Below are 7,510 nucleotides of genomic sequence, written 5' to 3'. Positions count from 1 at the left end.
TTGTGATTCCCTTTTTGTATGATGGTGTTTCGGATTGCAAAATTCTGTTTTCGGATCAGAAACCTCTTTTTTGTCTTGTTATTGACCCAATTGGTCGATTGATTGGTCGACTGGGTCAGTCGACCAATCAATCAACCAATGAAGACAGTAGCTCTTTTCTTGGTCTGTTCTGATTCCTTTGATCTTCTGCCTTTTAGACTTCTTTCCTAATAAGGTATGTATACTTGTTTAGGATCTTCTTGCCAAGTTTAGAAAGATTCTCCTTGATTCTTGGGATTCTCTTCAAAGTTATATAAGGTAAGGATGGTTACTTCTATAATTACATAGATTGTGTGATCTTAGTTTCTATATTAGAATCATTCAGATTTGTTACCATAAATAGATTCTATTATGGATACACTACTGATGCACTTACTTCAATTACAATAGCATTACATACTTGCATTCTTTAGTTTAAGAATGTCTTTTATTGTCAATTGTATATGAGATGGATCATGTTATTGTATACTTTCTATATGAGGAATTACTAGAATTGCGTATGATATGATTGACTGGTGATTGTGACTAATTAGGTATGGTTTGGGATGGAGAGGTGTCCTTTTAACACTTCTGTCCTTGGACATCAACGGAAATATTATGGGATGTTTCCGGGGGTGCCCATTAACACCTTCCTGAATTGTTGGTTCATACCTAAGGCTGTCTAGCAATGTTTGGCTAGGATGTCCCCGTTGTATCAAGACCCGAATCGAAAGGTATTGAGACCGAACGACCAGTGGTAGCAATGGGGATTCATGGGCGCTCAAGACCGGTAACCAACCCGTGAGAGGACATGAATCACATTGTGGGGGCCATTTATTGGTAGGGTTGCAAATGACTAGACTTGGGCTCACAGGCACTCAAGACCGGTAACCAACCCGTGAGAGGACGTGAGAGCTTCCCGTTTAGCATTTGTGGAAGACTAATAGGGTTGATGAGTCCGTAGTCAAGGACTATGAGGACTCTAGTGTGAAGGATACCGGAAAGGATCGCCAGGGGTGAGGAATGGACATATCTGTGGATTTGACTTGATATAACTAAGTAGAAAACTTGCATTTGGCTAGGCTTAACCTTGACATACGTCAGTACTTAGACCAATGGTGATGTGAGAGAGCGGTGACCTATACCCCCAGCCATGGATTGTCTCGAGGGATGGAGGACCCACTACCAACCGGCGTTGTGAGATGAGATCTTCCTAAAGAAGTATGGTGCTATGACTTAAAGCATGTCTACCAATAGAGACCAGGATCCTTAGAGTTAGATTCATGCTTACATTGTCTGTCTCATATCATATTGCATTATGCTTTGCTTTATAATCCTGCCATTTATGTTATTGTGGATTTAACTTGACTTACTGGGTTTCTTTCGAAACTCACTCCTTTTGTACCATATCTTTTGTAGACTTCTCTACAGGTTCGGAATACTATGACTGTACGTATGAGGAAGCGCAGGGTGATGAAGATGAAGAATGCAGAAGAAGAAGAGCCGACTAAAGATGTGGATTAGATTTCTCTTATTTCTTCTAGACTTTTATTTTACTTGCATTAGCTTAGGGCTTTGCTTTAGATTTCGATCTACCTTCCGCATATGTTTGTGGAATATATTTCCGCTATATTCCACAGTTGTCTTTTGATTTGGTATCTTGTTATTCCACACTCTGATATTCTCAGTGATCCTTCTGAGATCCTTTCTTAAATTTTATTATTAACTTATTAGAATACAATGATTTGTTCCTGCTTTTGATTATGTTATTGTGCTAAATGGATATGACTGTTCCTAAACTTGATCTTTTGGGCTGTGGATCACTCCCCCGGGTAACCCAGATAGGGTATAGGTTGGGTGGATTTAGCGAAATGTGACAGGGAGATCCCATTGCCCATATTAGTTATTACTAGCAGACTATGGCTGTTGTTGGTAATTCTGATGAAATCCTCTGGAGAGTGTTCGGTTCCTCCTTGACAGGCGCGACACAGAAGTGGTTCTCCAATCTTCCTTCCGGAAGAATTGGTGCGAAACTTTATCGGTCGCTTCCAAAGTGGAATCCAGATCAAGAAAACAGAGGAAACTCTATTCACCATTAAGCAAGGGAAAAATGAATCAATTCATGAATACCTGAAAAGATTCAACAAGGTCACTATGGAGATAGAGAACCTCGATGAGCAGGTAGCTAAAACCGCTCTATTCACTAGACTCACAAACCGGAAGCTTCTGGAGTTATTGCTTCAGGACATGCCAACCACCTATGCTGAGCTGGTGCAAAGGTGTCAAAAGAAGGTAGAAGTGACCGAGATTCTGGATGTGCGCCAAGGGGAGACAAAGGCCTCTAATAAAAAGCATAAGGCTCTTGAAAGAAAGCATAAGCCGAGGCAACCCACTCATGATCGGGTGAGGAAACCTCATTCAGCTTGGAGGCAACGTTCTCCCGATCAAGGAGAGTATACGCCATTGAATGCTCCTCGGTCGAAAATTTTGAATATCATCAAAAATCAAGATATTTTGAAATGGCCATCGAAGGGCATATCCAAGACAGGAGAACGTAACATGGAGAAGTATTGCCATTTTCATAAGGATTACGGGCATTACACCAATGAGTGCAGGCATCTAAAGGTTGATATCGAAAGATTGATAACTCAGGGACATCTCTCCAGTTTTATCAAAGGGCGACGAGCCAAGCCAAGAGTAGCTGTTGAGAAAAGAGAACAATCGGGGAGTCGAGATCGACGAGTTGAGGATCCCAAATCAAAGAAGCGAAAGGAGGTGGTTGATGCTAGCTGATCTCCTATCCTAACTATATTTGGAGGGCCCGAACCAGAGTCCCTCCAAAAGCTGAAGGCTAGGTCCAAATTCGTTGGGAATGGAGAAATGCAAAAGCAGAAAAGGCCGAATGGTGAAGGATCGATCACCTTTGATGATGAAGACAAAAAAGGTATATGCACACCTCATGATGATGCCATAGTAATCAAGGTGGAGATTGGATGACGGGAGGTACATAGAGTATTGATCGATATAGGATCTTCGGTAGATCTTTTGTCCTATGAAGCCTATCAAAAACTGAAAGTCGCGAAGGACTTGATGGAGCCATCGTCCACACACTTATATGGTTTTGTTGGGTTGTCGGCCATAGTTGAAGGATCAGTTCAATTGGACCTCTCGGTTGGAAATTTCCCCAAAGAAACTACTATTCAGGTGAATTTCCTGGTGGTTCAGGAACTTCCGGCTTATAATGTCATTCTCGGCAGGCCATCCCTAACAAAGCTAGGTGCGGTAGTCTCAACGAAGCACATGAAGATCAAATTCCCAACTGATAAAGGAATTGGTCAAGTGTCTTTTGATCAAAGAATCTCCCAACAGTGCTATGTGGCATATTTGAAGGACAAGGATGGCCCAAAGAAGGCCACGACATTACCAATTGAGATACAAGACGATCGAAATGAAGATGAAATGCAAAGGCCTGAGCCGGTGGAGAAATTGGAATGAATCCGGCTGGATCCCGATGATGAAAAAAGAACGACTCATATTGGATCTGAACAACTGGAGGAGTTCAAGTCAGAATTGAAGATTTTCATTCGGGAACATAACGATGTGTTCGCATGGTCTGCTAAGGACATGCCAGGAATAGATCGAAAGGTAGCGGAACACAAGCTGTGGATAGATCCGAAGGCCAAACTAGTGATCCAAAGGAGAAGAAACTTTTCAATAGAAAAACACGAGGCTATCAGAGGAGAAGTTGAGAAATTGAAGAACTTAGGGTTCATTGAGCCCATTAAATGCCCAACCTGGTTGCCCAATGTGGTAATGGTCAAGAAAGTGAATGGAAAATGGAGGATGTGTAATGATTACATGGACCTCAACAAATCTTGTCCGAAGGACTGCTATCCCTTGCCTCAAATAGATCTTTTGATAGATGCCACAGCAGGATATGAAACCCTGAGTTTCATGGATGCCTATTTGGGGTACAACCAGATTCTCATGAATCAGGAGGATGAAAAGTTCACTGCTTTCATGACTGATCGTGAAAGCTTCTACAACAAAGTCATGCCGTTCGGCGTGAAGAATGTGGGAGCTACTTATCAGAGGGTAATGAACAAGATTTTCAAGGATCTGATCGAGAAGAATATGGAGGCTTATGTGGATGATATGCTAGTAAAAAGCGTGGCACGTTCGGGGCATATTGCTGATCTAGTAGAGGTATTTTCGGTACTACGAAAATAGCAAATGAAGCTGAACCCGGAGAAGTGCGCATTCGGCGTATCCTTAGGAAAATTCTTGGGATTCATGGTATCTCAAAGGGGTATAAAGGCTAACCCATAAAAAATACAAGCTTTGATTAACATGGAGCCTTCGAAGACCATTCGAGATGTACAATGCTTAACAGGGAGAGTGGCTGCTTTGAACCGCTTTATTTCACAGTCAGGAGAAAAGTGTCTCCCTTTCTTCAAAGCCTTGAAGAAATTGAAGGGGAATAAGGAGGCACGATGGATTGAAGAATGCCAAAAGGTGTTAAAAAGCTTGAAAGACACACTTGGTAGACCATCCCTCTTATCCCGATAGGAGAAAGGCGAAACTTTGCAAGTCTACTTGGCCACATCACCTTGGCCGTGAGTGCAGTTCTCGTTCGAGAGAAGGAAAGAAAGCAATGACCAATCTATTATGTTAGCCATGAGCTCCTTGATGCAGAAACAAGATATTCACAAATTGAGAAGTAGGTTGGCGTTCATAATGGCAGCACAAAAATTAAGGCCATATTTCCAAGCACAACCAATACTTTTCCTTTGAAAAGAGTTCTTCATAAGCTTGATTTGTCTGGAAGGATAGTGGCGTGGTTGGTTGAACTTGGTGAATTCCAAGTAAATTTCAAACCTCGCACGGCAATCAAAGCCCAAGCACTAGCAAATTTTGTTGTAGAGACTACCACTCCGATGGAGGAAGAAACCGAGCCGAGTATCCCAACAACGTGGGAGGTTTACGTTGACGGTTCGAGCAATAAGCATGGATCTGGAGCGGGATTCCTACTTAAGAGTCCAACAGGTTTTATCATTCGATATGCCTTGAGGTTCGCCTTTGAAGCAAGTAACAACGAAGCAGAATACGAGGCTTTGATTGCAGGCCTCCGTTTAGCCAAGGCCCTGGGAATAGCTAATGTAACTCTCTTAGCGACTCATAGCTAATTGTCAATCAAGTGTTATGAGCACATTTATGTGTGAAATCTTTGGGCATAAAACATGCATTTTATACACTTAGAGTGGAGTTACCTTGGGTTTTATGTTGTTTTTGCAGATTTTAGGACTTTTCACGATTTAAGAAAATATTTAGAGTTTTGGGCTTGAATCATGCAATTTTACACGTCAAGAAGTCCATTCAAATTCTCAAATGCGAAAATGGGCCTGATCTGGAGCATGATGGGCTAAAGATGTGTGATTATGGGCTAACTCCAAAATATTGAAGAGATAAAGAAGGCAAATTTGATCTACGACTGAGATTTTAAATTATCAATCAAATCTACAGAGATATTATTGAGAAAGTACAAATGGAGAAAAGAGTCCTTGCATACTTCAATATCTTATTTCCTATATATGATTTAATTAAAGAAAGAAAAAGAGGAAAAAGAATTATATTTAGAGAAGGAAGAGGCAAAAATCCCGTTTTTGAATGTCTCTGTCCAGTTTCGATCAAGCCTTTCATCGAACGGTCATCCGATGTCCGATCGTGCTGATTTTTGGAGGAGAGCTTCACGACTACTTAAACCTCAAATCCAACGGTGGAATTATTCATCTGATTTCTATAAGTCAGTGCAATTAGTACGTCAAAACCCTAATTGGCTGAGTCAGATAGGAACCCTGAGTTTTATTCAAATTCAGCCGTGCCTCATATCTCATGTAAACTCTATAAAAGGAGAGCATACTCTATAAAAGGAGAAGGTGTTTTAGAGTTTAGTAGAAGCATTCTTTCTTCTCTCTTCAGTTTATTTAGGTTTTCTCTAGTTTTCTTTGCTTGCATTTGTAAGATTTAAATTTCTAGATTGAATGTTTAGGTTTAATTTTTTTATGTAATGCATTTCAAGTTAAAGTTTCAAGGTTTTAGATTCGTTTTTCTCTGGGTCTAGCAATTGCAGATTTAGATCATTCTAGATCTATATCTGGTTGTTAGAGGTGGTTGAGATTCGAATCGTTTGTTCAATTCGCAAGTAAGTAACCTTCTTTATTAATCTTCTCTCCTCCATATTCCCGCTTCTATCTACCCTTCCATATTCTTAATTTAGGATTTACTTTCAGCATTTATGTATTGTTCTCCTTTCCCCTGGATCCTTGATCAGAGATGCCTACAATCGTGCCTCTCTTTGTTTAAGGTTTCCATTTTATTTTTTGCAATTTACTTTCTGCATTTATTTATTGTTCTCCCTTCCCCTGGATCCTTGATCAGAGATGCCTACAATCGTGCCTCTCTTTGATTAAGGCTTCCTTTTCCTTTTATTGTTTTGTTTATTGCTTTGTTTTTTACTTTATGCACTGTGTTTTTTTTCTTTAATATCCGTTCCCCCAATCGGTGGACTGTAAGCTACAGCAAAGGGTCCATGGTCAAAGTCATTATTATTATACTCCCCTTCCCTCGATCCAGAGCTGACACTCGGATCACTTCCCTTTACCTTTTATTTTTATTGTTCGCATTTTTTCTTGTCTTTTATTTATGCATTGATTGTGTTTACTTTGTTTTTCGTTTTAATTCGATTGCATTAGATGTATGGATTAGGATCGTTTAGTTTAGTTAATTAGTTTAACTAAAATTGAATCATTCCACTCTCACATTACTATTAAGAAGTTGAATTCTAAGTGGCATATCTCCCTGAGATCAACCCGTTAACTACACGATACCGTGCGCTTGCGGTTACTTTTAAATTTCACAAACAAGTTTTTGGCGCTGTTGCCGCGGAGGTATTAGTCCACTTTGTTTTTCTCATTCTTAGGTAAATTGAAGTGATTTAAAAAAAAAAAAAATTCAAAGATATTAGTCTTAACTCGAGTAGAAACAAAAACGTATAGTAGTCCCCACTCTACTGTAGAATCCCCAAGATTCGATTGTAGGTGGCTCTGAAGACTATACGGATTCCCTTGCTGTCAAACATATACAGTGCTCAGCTATACGGCAACCTTACAATTTTGGAATCATTGTTTCAATCTTTGTGGTGGGAAATTCACTACATTCCCTTCTGTTTTTGTTATTTTGTTTTCTTCTTTAGGTACTTTATTATAAAAAAATAAAATTTAATAAAAAAAAAATCTCATTCTTTCATAAAAGCCATTAATTGCATTAGGTGGTTAGTGCATGTGTGTCTGGACCCGTGATTCCACAAATAGAATTGTCCGAGTGTCTACCTTGACCATGAAAAACCTACCTCCACCTAAGAGTCTTAGAGATAGATTTTCTCCAACCAGATCTGCACAACCCTCCTGTATACGTTTACCTGATGTAAGGGGTA

This window comes from Hakea prostrata, chromosome 9 (genome assembly GCF_041222555.1).
Source record: "Hakea prostrata isolate BN-2017 chromosome 9, UWA_Hpros_2, whole genome shotgun sequence".
In the NCBI taxonomy this organism is placed as follows: domain Eukaryota; kingdom Viridiplantae; phylum Streptophyta; class Magnoliopsida; order Proteales; family Proteaceae; genus Hakea; species Hakea prostrata.
The sequence above is the reverse complement of the archived record's forward strand: the minus strand, read 5'-3'. Positions refer to the sequence as shown.